A 13,461-nucleotide genomic window follows, 5' to 3' on the forward strand; every position below is an offset into this window, starting at 1 on the left:
GAGGGAGACAGAATCACCAGCAACAGAGCAGCAGCAGGTCACAGAGGGGCATCCGCCAGCCAGATAAACCAGATGACAAATCAGGAGATCCCCACAAGCAGTAGAAAAAACCATCAGAAGGAAATCAAGATGGCTGCTCGGTGTCTGCAACAGATGAAGGCACCGGTGCAGGACCAGCAGTGGGAGCAGTAATCAGCAAGCGAAGTTCCTTCAAAACACTCCCAGAGAGTCAGAGGAAGGTTCTGCACCAAATGAGGTGAGTAATAAGTCAACAGGTGGCTGCAGGATAATGATATTTAGGCTGGAGCACAGCAAGACTCACATCTCACTCCATCCCCGACCAGGCCACGCCCTGGATGACCCAAAATTTTTGAATATCATAAACATACTTACAAATTATTAACAACAGCAAATTAAAGTATAATAGTTAAGAAGGCTAGAACAAATGAAAACTTAAATACTGTGCATTATATTCTGTATAACCAATGCATACCGTATATTCCTGGTTATTACACAACGTAAATAGAAGTATCCCGGGGAATTACAGATACTGATGAAAAATCACTCTGCACATATACATATACTTGGAATTATTCTATCCCCCATATTACATAGCAAAATAATCTACAGTGGAGATTTTGACCCCTTTTTATATACAGTTATAATATATACAGTATATTCCTGCCTTGTATCTACCTTGAAAAAAATCGTCATATCAAGCACACACAGCACACATATAGCAGACGCATCTTAATTCACTACAGTATTTTGTTACTTTGAGATACACTAATCTTTATTGTACATTTTTAATATTTCTCTAGAAGGTCTTTAGTATAAATGTATTCAACTGTGTGTCTGTGTGTGTATGTTTTGAACCATTTATATTACAGATCAATGGCCCTCATTCCGAGTTGATCGCTCACTAGCTATTTTTTGCAGAGCAGCGATCAGATAGTCACCGCCCCTATTGGAGTGTATTTTCGCTTTGCAAGTGTGTGAACACTTGTGCAGCCGAGCGGGACGAAAACGTTTTGTGCAGTTTCTGAGTAGCTCTGGACTTACTCAGCCCTTGCGATAACTTCAGCCTGTCCGGTCCCGGAATTGACGTCGAACAACCGCCTTGCAAACGCCTGGACACGCCTGCGTTTTCCCTACCACTCCCAGAAAACGGTCAGTTGACACCCATAAACACAATTTTCCTGTCAATCTTGCGATCGGTTGTGCGAATGGATTCGTCGCTAGAAGCATTGCACAGCAACGATGCTGTTTGTACCCGTACGACACGAGTGCACATTGTGGTGCATACACATGCGCAGTAGTAACCTGTTCGCTGCGCTGCGAAAAACGTCAGCGAGCGATCAACTCGGAATGAGGGCCTATAATGTTGTGTTTTAGTCAATAAGGGGATTTTCTCTGAATATATAATAATGTACAAACCAGATATATATTTTTCATGATGGTATAGATTACCAGTGACTCCTTTAGTGCGCCTGTGTAACACCCTGGGGTTGGCAGGTATGTCTAAGTGGTTGAGAGAGGTATTACAGGTGTTGGGTGGCTATGTGACCTTTCACCTGAAATGTTCTCCCTGTACCTTGTAGTACTGTGTTCAGAGAGGTAGGATAGATTTATATGAAACAGTGGTGGGTCAGCAATTGCAACAGGATGTATTTTATTTACCGCAATGAACTCTGGATCGAGGATGATGATTGGTTAATTGGCGTGAAGACTGAATAAAAATCACAAGAAAAATTTGTTAGTAAATGAAAATAAAGAAAGGACAATTGGATACAGTTCAGATCACAATGGAACATTCAAAAATGTAAAAGACAATCAACTGAATTACAGATATTAGCATATCATACTCAGAATCGCAGATATTAGCATATTATAATTAGAATCGCAGTCTATAATATTGTGATGAGAAGAGTAGTGGAAAACACTTTTCAACGATGATTACTAAATTCCTAGCTTTCCCTAGCCAAGCTATAATGATCTTCACCAGCAAATAACATTGGAGCTCTTGTAGAATTCTGTGATGCCACAGCGTTGCAATGGGGGAATTGGCACAGAGATATATAAAGAATCATGGGTTGTAATAATGGCAGTGTATCTCAGTTCTATTCAAAGAGGGTGTAGCTAGCGAAGGGATGGTAGTGTCTCTTGACAAATATGACTTGATTGACAATGATAGTGCCTTGGTTAAATAAACTACAGTAAGTCTCTTTCAGCTAAAGGAATTTACTTGCACTTGCATAAATACCTCAGTACTTCCCAGATTAAATATCTGACTTGCACTTGCACAACAACTCAGTCCATAATGTCCCAACAATGTAAACCGGGGGGATTGTTGTCTTTACTGACCCCTTAAGAGGGCTTGTGAATATGGTGCTATGCTGTCCATGTCCTTTACACTGCACAGCTGGAGACAATGAATACTTGGCTGGGTGTCCGGTCTGCCCGTGGTTAAGATCAGTCAGTCTCAATGTACTCAATCAGATCCTTAGAACGGAGGTATTCACTTGCTGGACCAGTTTTTAACGGTTCCTTGCTGTTACAAGATGGCCACGGCGTCCACACCTTTCACTAGGCCATCCAACAGGATGTCTTTTTATTGAGCCGCAATGAACTCTGGATTGAGGCTGATGATTGGCTAATTGGCAAAAAATATAAAATAATTACAAGAAGAATAGGGCATAAAATGAAAATAAAAAGATGACAATTTACTACAGTTCACATCATCACATCAAATTGGATCATTCAAAAAATGCAAAAGACAATCAACTTAATCACAAATATTGGCATATTATAATCACAAGCTATAATGTAATGAGAAGAGTAATGAAAAAACACACCTTTCCAATAACAGTTGCTACATTTTTAGCTTTCCCTAACCAAGTTATAATAATCTTCACGGGCAAATAACGTTGGAGCTATTTAAATCCTGTGGTGCCACAGCGTTGCAATGGAGGAATGGCACACATGTACACAAGTAATCCTGGTTGTAAGAATGTCACTGTATCTCAGTCTTATTCCAAAGAGGATGTAGCTAAACTTAGTATCTGTCTCCAGATAAAAGGGTCTATTTACTAAGCCTTGGATGGAGATAAAGGGGATTGAGATAAAGTACCAGCAAATCAGCTCCTAACTGACATTTTTCAAACCCAGTCTGTTACATGACATGGCAGTTAGGAGATTATTGGCTGGTACTTTATGTCCATCCACTTTCTCTCCATCCAAGGCTTAGTAAATAGACCCCAAAGTAACTCAGTTTCACTTGCATAAATAACTCAGTCTCTTCCAGATAGACTAACTCACTTTCACTTGCATTTGTAAATCAGTCTCTGATTTCCCAGCAGTGTTTAAGTATAAGGTGGTTGTCTTTGCTATTTTCCAACAGGGATTGACTAGTAAGATATTGCGCTATGATGTCTGTGTCCTTACACTGCACAGCATGTGACAAATTGGATACTTGGGCTGGGTGCTTGGTTTGCCCGTGGTTCGTGTCAATATTATTATTATTATTACCAGTTATTTATAAAGCACACACATATTCTGCAGCGCTGTACAGAGAATATTTGCCCATTCGCATCAGTCTCTGCCCCAGTGGAGCTTACAATCTATATTCCCTATCACATGTACACACAGACACATTCATGCTAGGGTTAAGTTTTGTCAGGAGCCAATTAACCTACCAGTATATTTTTGTACTGTGGGAGGAAACCGGAGCACCCAGAGGAAACCCACGCAAGTACAGGGAGAATATACAAACTCTGCACAGTTAGAGCCATGGTGGGAATTGAACCCATGACCTCAGTGCTGTGAGGCAGTAATGCTAACCATTACACCATCTGTACTGCCCACAATATCAGTCTTAATGTACTCACTCAGAATTCTGTGGTAGAGGTCTTCACTATCTGGACCCGTTTCAGCAGTTCCTCACTCTATAAGATGATGGCAGCGTCCGTGCCATTCACTAGGCCTGGTGGTGACCAGTCTCTGGCTGCGACATCTCACACTTGCTCACACAGCTCTCTGCTTCCTAGAGATGAGCGCCTGAAATTTTTCGGGTTTTGTGTTTTGGTTTTGGGTTCGGTTCCGCGGCCGTGTTTTGGGTTCGAACGCGTTTTGGCAAAACCTCACCGAATTTTTTTTGTCGGATTCGGGTGTGTTTTGGATTCGGGTGTTTTTTTCAAAAAACACTAAAAAACAGCTTAAATCATAGAATTTGGGGGTCATTTTGATCCCAAAGTATTATTAACCTCAAAAACCATAATTTACACTCATTTTCAGTCTATTCTGAATACCTCACACCTCACAATATTATTTTTAGTCCTAAAATTTGCACCGAGGTCGCTGTGTGAGTAAGATAAGCGACCCTAGTGGCCGACACAAACACCGGGCCCATCTAGGAGTGGCACTGCAGTGTCACGCAGGATGTCCCTTCCAAAAAACCCTCCCCAAACAGCACATGACGCAAAGAAAAAAAGAGGCGCAATGAGGTAGCTGTGTGAGTAAGATTAGCGACCCTAGAGGCCGACACAAACACCGGGCCCATCTAGGAGTGGCACTGCAGTGTCACGCAGGATGGCCCTTCCAAAAAACCCTCCCCAAACAGCACATGACGCAAAGAAAAAAAGAGGCGCAATGAGGTAGCTGTGTGAGTAAGATTAGCGACCCTAGTGGCCGACACAAACACCGGGCCCATCTAGGAGTGGCACTGCAGTGTCACGCAGGATGTCCCTTCCAAAAAACCCTCCCCAAACAGCACATGACGCAAAGAAAAAAAGAGGCGCAATGAGGTAGCTGTGTGAGTAAGATTAGCGACCCTAGTGGCCGACACAAACACCGGGCCCATCTAGGAGTGGCACTGCAGTGTCACGCAGGATGTCCCTTCCAAAAAACCCTCCCCAAACAGCACATGACGCAAAGAAAAAAAGAGGCGCAATGAGGTAGCTGACTGTGTGAGTAAGATTAGCGACCCTAGTGGCCGACACAAACACCGGGCCCATTTAGGAGTGGCACTGCAGTGTCACGCAGGATGTCCCTTCCAAAAAACCCTCCCCAATCAGCACATGATGCAAAGAAAAAGAAAAGAAAAAAGAGGTGCAAGATGGAATTGTCCTTGGGCCCTCCCACCCACCCTTATGTTGTATAAACAAAACAGGACATGCACACTTTAACCAACCCATCATTTCAGTGACAGGGTCTGCCACACGACTGTGACTGATATGACGGGTTGGTTTGGACCCCCCCCAAAAAAGAAGCAATTAATCTCTCCTTGCACAAACTGGCTCTACAGAGGCAAGATGTCCACCTCATCATCACCCTCCGATATATCACCGTGTACATCCCCCTCCTCACAGATTATCAATTCGTCCCCACTGGAATCCACCATCTCAGCTCCCTGTGTACTTTGTGGAGGCAATTGCTGCTGGTCAATGTCTCCGCGGAGGAATTGATTATAATTCATTTTAATGAACATCATCTTCTCCACATTTTCTGGATGTAACCTCGTACGCCGATTGCTGACAAGGTGAGCGGCGGCACTAAACACTCTTTCGGAGTACACACTTGTGGGAGGGCAACTTAGGTAGAATAAAGCCAGTTTGTGCAAGGGCCTCCAAATTGCCTCTTTTTCCTGCCAGTATAAGTACGGACTGTGTGACGTGCCTACTTGGATGCGGTCACTCATATAATCCTCCACCATTCTATCAATGTTGAGAGAATCATATGCAGTGACAGTAGACGACATGTCCGTAATCGTTGTCAGGTCCTTCAGTCCGGACCAGATGTCAGCATCAGCAGTCGCTCCAGACTGCCCTGCATCACCGCCAGCGGGTGGGCTCGGAATTCTGAGCCTTTTCCTCGCACCCCCAGTTGCGGGAGAATGTGAAGGAGGAGATGTTGACAGGTCGCGTTCCGCTTGACTTGACAATTTTGTCACCAGCAGGTCTTTCAACCCCAGCAGACTTGTGTCTGCCGGAAAGAGAGATCCAAGGTAGGCTTTAAATCTAGGATCGAGCACGGTGGCCAAAATGTAGTGCTCTGATTTCAACAGATTGACCACCCGTGAATCCTTGTTAAGCGAATTAAGGGCTCCATCCACAAGTCCCACATGCCTAGCGGAATCGCTCCGTGTTAGCTCCTCCTTCAATGTCTCCAGCTTCTTCTGCAAAAGCCTGATGAGGGGAATGACCTGACTCAGGCTGGCAGTGTCTGAACTGACTTCACGTGTGGCAAGTTCAAAGGGCATCAGAACCTTGCACAACGTTGAAATCATTCTCCACTGCGCTTGAGACAGGTGCATTCCACCTACTATATCGTGCTCAATTGTATAGGCTTGAATGGCCTTTTGCTGCTCCTCCAACCTCTGAAGCATATAGAGGGTTGAATTCCACCTCGTTACCACTTCTTGCTTCAGATGATGGCAGGGCAGGTTCAGTAGTTTTTGGTGGTGCTCCAGTCTTCTGTACGTGGTGCCTGTACGCCGAAAGTGTCCCGCAATTCTTCTGGCCACCGACAGCATCTCTTGCACGCCCCTGTCGTTTTTTAAAAAATTCTGCACCACCAAATTCAAGGTATGTGCAAAACATGGGACGTGCTGGAATTTGCCCATATTTAATGCACACACAATATTGCTGGCGTTGTCCGATGCCACAAATCCACAGGAGAGTCCAATTGGGGTAAGCCATTCCGCGATGATCTTCCTCAGTTGCCGTAAGAGGTTTTCAGCTGTGTGCGTATTCTGGAAACCGGTGATACAAAGCGTAGCCTGCCTAGGAAAGAGTTGGCGTTTGCGAGATGCTGCTACTGGTGCCGCCGCTGCTGTTCTTGCGGCGGGAGTCCATACATCTACCCAGTGGGCTGTCACAGTCATATAGTCCTGACCCTGCCCTGCTCCACTTGTCCACATGTCCGTGGTTAAGTGGACATTGGGTACAGCTGCATTTTTTAGGACACTGGTGACTCTTTTTCTGAGGTCTGTGTACATTTTCGGTATCGCCTGCCTAGAGAAATGGAACCTAGATGGTATTTGGTACCGGGGACACAGTACCTCCAACAAGTCTCTAGTTGGCTCTGCAGTAATGATGGATACCGGAACCACGTTTCTCACCACCCAGGATGCCAAGGTCTCAGTTATCCGCTTTGCAGTAGGATGACTGCTGTGATATTTCATCTTCCTCGCAAAGGACTGTTGAACAGTCAATTGCTTACTGGAAGTAGTACAAGTGGGCTTACGACTTCCCCTCTGGGATGACCATCGACTCCCAGCGGCAACAACAGCAGCGCCAGCAGCAGTAGGCGTTACACGCAAGGATGCATCGGAGGAATCCCAGGCAGGAGAGGACTCGTCAGAATTGCCAGTGACATGGCCTGCAGGACTATTGGCATTCCTGGGGAAGGAGGAAATTGACACTGAGGGAGTTGGTGGGGTGGTTTGCGTGAGCTTGGTTACAAGAGGAAGGGATTTACTGGTCAGTGGACTGCTTCCGCTGTCACCCAAAGTTTTTGAACTTGTCACTGACTTATTATGAATGCGCTGCAGGTGACGTATAAGGGAGGATGTTCCGAGGTGGTTAACGTCCTTACCCCTACTTATTACAGCTTGACAAAGGGAACACACGGCTTGACACCTGTTGTCCGCATTTCTGGTGAAATACCTCCACACCGAAGAGCTGATTTTTTTGGTATTTTCACCTGGCATGTCAACGGCCATATTCCTCCCACGGACAACAGGTGTCTCCCCGGGTGCCTGACTTAAACAAACCACCTCACCATCAGAATCCTCCTGGTCAATTTCCTCCCCAGCGCCAGCAACACCCATATCCTCCTCATCCTGGTGTACTTCAACACTGATATCTTCAATCTGACTATCAGGAACTGGACTGCGGGTGCTCCTTCCAGCACTTGCAGGGGGCGTGCAAATGGTGGAAGGCGCATGCTCTTCACGTCCAGTGTTGGGAAGGTCAGGCATCGCAACCGACACAATTGGACTCTCCTTGTGGATTTGGGATTTCGAAGAATGCACAGTTCTTTGCTGTGCTGCTTTTGCCAGCTTGAGTCTTTTCATTTTTCTAGCGAGAGGCTGAGTGCTTCCATCCTCATGTGAAGCTGAACCACTAGCCATGAACATAGGCCAGGGCCTCAGCCGTTCCTTGCCACTCCGTGTCGTAAATGGCATATTGGCAAGTTTACGCTTCTCCTCCGACAATTTTATTTTAGGTTTTGGAGTCCTTTTTTTTTTGATATTTGGTGTTTTGGATTTGACATGCTCTGTACTATGACATTGGGCATCGGCCTTGGCAGACGACGTTGCTGGCATTTCATCGTCTCGGCCATGACTAGTGGCAGCAGCTTCAGCACGAGGTGGAAGTGGATCTTGATCTTTCCCTAATTTTGGAACCTCAACATTTTTGTTCTCCATATTTTAATAGGCACAACTAAAAGGCACTTCAGGTAAACAATGGAGATGGATACTAGTATACAATTATGGACTGCCTGCCGAGTGCAGACACAGAGGTAGCCACAGCCGTGAACTACCGTACTGTACTGTGTCTGCTGCTAATATAGACTGGTTGATAAAGAGATGTCTATGTAACTATGTATGTATAAAGAAGAAAGAAAAAAAAACCACGGTTAGGTGGTATACAATTATGGACGGACTGCCTGCCGAGTGCAGACACAGAGGTAGCCACAGCCGTGAACTACCGTACTGTACTGTGTCTGCTGCTAATATAGACTGGTTGATAAAGAGATGTCTATGTAACTATGTATGTATAAAGAAGAAAGAAAAAAAAACCACGGTTAGGTGGTATACAATTATGGACGGACTGCCTGCCGAGTGCAGACACAGAGGTAGCCACAGCCGTGAACTACCGTACTGTACTGTGTCTGCTGCTAATATAGACTGGTTGATAAAGAGATGTCTATGTAACTATGTATGTATAAAGAAGAAAGAAAAAAAAACCACGGTTAGGTGGTATACAATTATGGACGGACTGCCTGCCGAGTGCAGACACAGAGGTAGCCACAGCCGTGAACTACCGTACTGTACTGTGTCTGCTGCTAATATAGACTGGTTGATAAAGAGATGTCTATGTAACTATGTATGTATAAAGAAGAAAGAAAAAAAAACCACGGTTAGGTGGTATACAATTATGGACGGACTGCCTGCCGAGTGCAGACACAGAGGTAGCCACAGCCGTGAACTACCGTACTGTACTGTGTCTGCTGCTAATATAGACTGGTTGATAAAGAGATGTCTATGTAACTATGTATGTATAAAGAAGAAAGAAAAAAAAACCACGGTTAGGTGGTATACAATTATGGACGGACTGCCTGCCGAGTGCAGACACAGAGGTAGCCACAGCCGTGAACTACCGTACTGTACTGTGTCTGCTGCTAATATAGACTGGTTGATAAAGAGATGTCTATGTAACTATGTATGTATAAAGAAGAAAGAAAAAAAAACCACGGTTAGGTGGTATACAATTATGGACGGACTGCCTGCCGAGTGCAGACACAGAGGTAGCCACAGCCGTGAACTACCGTACTGTACTGTGTCTGCTGCTAATATAGACTGGTTGATAAAGAGATGTCGTAGTAGTATGTATGTATAAAGAAGAAAAAAAAACCACGGTTAGGTGGTATACAATTATGGACTTACTGCCTGCCGAGTGCAGACACAGAGGTAGCCACAGCCGTGAACTACCGTACTGTGTCTGCTGCGACTGGATGATAAATGATATAAAAAATATATATATATCACTACTGCAGCCGGACAGGTATATATTATATATTATATAATGACGGACCTGCTGGACACTGTCTGTCAGCAGAATGAGTTTTATTTTTATAGAATAAAAAAACAACAACACACAAGTGAAGTCACACGACGAGTGTTTAACTTTTTCAGGCAATCACAATATAAGTATACTACTAACTATACTGGTGGTCAGTGTGGTCAGGTCACTGGTCAGTCACACTGGCAGTGGCACTCCTGCAGCAAAAGTGTGCACTGTTTAATTTTAATATAATATTATGTACTCCTGGCTCCTGCTATAACCTATAACTGGCACTGCAGTGCTCCCCAGTCTCCCCCACAATTATAAGCTGTGTGAGCTGAGCAGTCAGACAGATATATAATATATATAGATGATGCAGCACACTGGGCTGAGCCTGAGCAGTGCACACAGATATGGTATGTGACTGAGTCACTGTGTGTATCGCTTTTTTCAGGCAGAGAACGGATATATTAAATAAACTGCACTGTCTGGTGGTCACTCACTATATAATATTATGTACTCCTGGCTCCTGCTATAACCTATAACTGGCACTGCAGTGCTCCCCAGTCTCCCCCACAATTATAAGCTGTGTGAGCTGAGCAGTCAGACAGATATATAATATATATAGATGATGCAGCACACTGGGCTGAGCCTGAGCAGTGCACACAGATATGGTATGTGACTGAGTCACTGTGTGTATCGCTTTTTTCAGGCAGAGAACGGATATATTAAATAAACTGCACTGTCTGGTGGTCACTCACTAGTAAACTCTCTGCACTCTCTACACTTCTACAGTACTCCTCCTAGTCCTAAGCTCCAGTAAATCTCTCTCTCTTATAATCTAAATGGAGAGGACGCCAGCCACGTCCTCTCACTATCAATCTCAATGCACGTGTGAAAATGGCGGCGACGCGCGGCTCCTTATATAGAATCCGAGTCTCGCGAGAATCCGACAGCGTCATGATGACGTTCGGGCGCGCTCGGGTTAACCGAGCAAGGCGGGAGGATCCGAGTCTGCTCGGACCCGTGAAAAAAACCATGAAGTTCGGGCGGGTTCGGATTCAGAGAAACCGAACCCGCTCATCTCTACTGCTTCCCTGTAGCACCCTGCTGCTTCTGCTCTGCAGCGTTGCTCTCACCACCCAGCGTGACCATGTGGTTGGCATCCGCTGCTCAGCTCCCACTCCGCTCCTTACTCAGCGTGTCCAGCACCTCTCAACACTTCCCTCAGACTCCTCCCTCTTCTTCCCAAAAGGATCCTTTGCTCCCAGACTGCATTGTCCAATCCACAATCGGCATAAGGACCATGTGATCGGACCAGGGTCTGTGCTTAACCGCTGCCGTGCCTATGCTTCACCTTCACTGCCGTGGACACTGTAAGCAAACTTTTAAAGGGTCACACACTCACACCACTTTCCGGGGTACCACACTTGTGCCCTGACATAGTGAACACCCCTGCCCTCTCATAAAGAGGGCATGGATATTAAACCATGGAGCCCACCACGGATTTCACTAAATCTCCAGCTGCCCAGTCGGAGCCTATGCATCTCCATCTGAGTGTGGTATTATCTTTGGATGTAGCCGCTTCCAACGAAATGTCCACATCTGCTTAGCTACCCCAGTTCCGGCTGAATCTGTACTGGCACTCTGAGCGGACTGCACTTGTGCAGTTTGTGTGCAACATCGTCACTAAGTCCACCTATTACTATGTTCAATCTGAGTTTTAAGTGAATGGATCTGTGCCATACTTGCCTACTTTTGAAAACCAGTTTCAGGGAGATTCCAGGTGGTAGCAGAATGGCACACAGTTGCAGAGGCATGTCATGCTCCGCCCATAGGGTGTGTCTAGCTCCGCCTGTGGGCGTATTTATTGCCACTCAGGGGTGTGTCCTGCAGTGGCAGGTGAAAGCTATAGTACTAAAAGCAGCAATTTAAAAAAAAAAAGTAATAATAATAATATAGGTGCGCTATATATTAATGTACTGTGTACATTTGTTAGAAGAGATGGTCAAACAGAAAATCTATGTACACTGGTTCGGGGGTGTAGTATGTCTGACCGCCGTCGCTGCACTCGCCACGCTACGGGCTCGGTGGCGACCTACGGTCGCCACGGGTTCTATTCCTACTCTATGGGTGTCATGGACACCCACGAGTGGAAATAGTCCCTGTTGGTCGGCATGCCAACCATCGGGATAGTGAGGGGGCGGGATATCGGTAAAGGGCATGTGACTGTTGGTCTCCCAACCGCCGGTCACATGAATACCACCCCTGGTGCGGGACTCTGTGTTTGTATACACACATTCATAACATATGTATATATATTTGTCCCAGGTCTGGCACTCCAGGCTCCATAAGTTACTTTGCCAGTGCCTTCTCAAAATGAATAATAAACTTGTGTAAACAGGTGCGGCACTCAGGCTTAGCGGGAAATTGCAGGGATCGTGCATACGCATGCTCTTGCTTCCCCATATCCATGAATGCGACAGCCGGCAGCAGCAGGCTGTGGGAGGCAGTGATGCGTATGTGAGATACGCTGCTTCCCACAGCCAAGATATACAGGGACACATCCCTTCATGCAGCTTATCCCTAACCCCGCCCCCTCCTTCCCCGCAGCCTAACCCTAACCCCACCCCCTCCTTCCCCGCAGCCTAACCCTGCCCCCTCCTTCCCCACAGCCTAACCCTAACCCTCCCTGGTGGTGCCTAAACCTAACCCCTCCCCACAGCCTAAGTGCCTAAACCCAGCCCCCTCCTCCCTGCAACCTAACCCTAACTGGTAATGCCTAAACCTAAACCCCTCCTCCCCTGCGGTCTAACAATAACAGTGTACGCACACTTATCTTCGGGATGCGGGTGTCGGGATTCTGGCATCAGCATTTTGTTTGTCTTCTGCCTGTGTGTCGGGATTCCGGTGCCGGGAGTCCAAATGCCCGCATCCCAACTGCATCCTGAGAGGGGGTAGTGCCTCTCCAGCAAAGTGCCTCCCTGTATTGTTGCCCTTGCAACAGTCATTTTAATGTCAAAATACTGAGCCCATACACTGTCAATTTGCTGTGCACTGGACTTGTCATATTGGTGGCTGTGCTGTGGAAATGGGGACTACACTGAGCTCTTACCTATAGGAGCTTTGTGTTGGATCCTCAGTTGGTGGTGGAGGGAAGTAATCGCGGCCCGTGGTAGTGGCAGAGCCTGTGAGAGGGGCGGGGCCTCGACTTCCAGATGGTACAGCAGCGGTAAAAAAATCAAGTAAAAAAAATATTTAACGTCTCTGAGGGGAAGAGGGGGGTCGCAGGCAGGGCCTCGGCTGTGGGTTGGCTGCCACTGCTGTACCCTGTCTCTGAGGGGGGGAAGGTAGAGAGATCGGCACTGAAGGGTCTTGAGACAGCTATCTGCAACAGCTGATCGTTGCTGAGCAGGGAGAGCGCCTCACAACACAGCGTCTCCCTGCATTGCTAACCCCCCCCCCCCCCCCCCCCTCCCTTCAGCCCTCGGCTCACACGGATCCAGTCTCTGCCTGAAGCTCCTGTCCCTGATGACGGCTGCAGTGCAGAGCCTCCACTCAGTCACAGCTACCCACAATGACGGCACGGACTTCTCCCGTGCAGGTCCCGCCCCTGGAATTTCTGGACTCGAGCATGCGCAATCCAGATTCTCACAGGGAACCATAAAAACCG

At 46.5% G+C, this 13,461-nt stretch overlaps 1 long non-coding RNA gene across 1 annotated transcript; it reads right to left on the reverse strand.

Annotated features, from left to right (window-relative positions):
- Nucleotides 1-1,655: 1,655 nt before the first annotated feature.
- On the reverse strand, nucleotides 1,656-13,250 carry LOC134911149 (uncharacterized). Its single transcript, XR_010176354.1, has 2 exons — nucleotides 12,904-13,250; nucleotides 1,656-2,653 (listed from the first exon to the last, which is right to left on the reverse strand). It is a non-coding gene; the product is annotated as an uncharacterized LOC134911149 (long non-coding RNA).
- Between the last annotated feature and the right edge of the window lie 211 nt (nucleotides 13,251-13,461).

This window comes from Pseudophryne corroboree, chromosome 4, assembly GCF_028390025.1.
Source record: "Pseudophryne corroboree isolate aPseCor3 chromosome 4, aPseCor3.hap2, whole genome shotgun sequence".
Lineage (NCBI taxonomy): Eukaryota > Metazoa > Chordata > Amphibia > Anura > Myobatrachidae > Pseudophryne > Pseudophryne corroboree.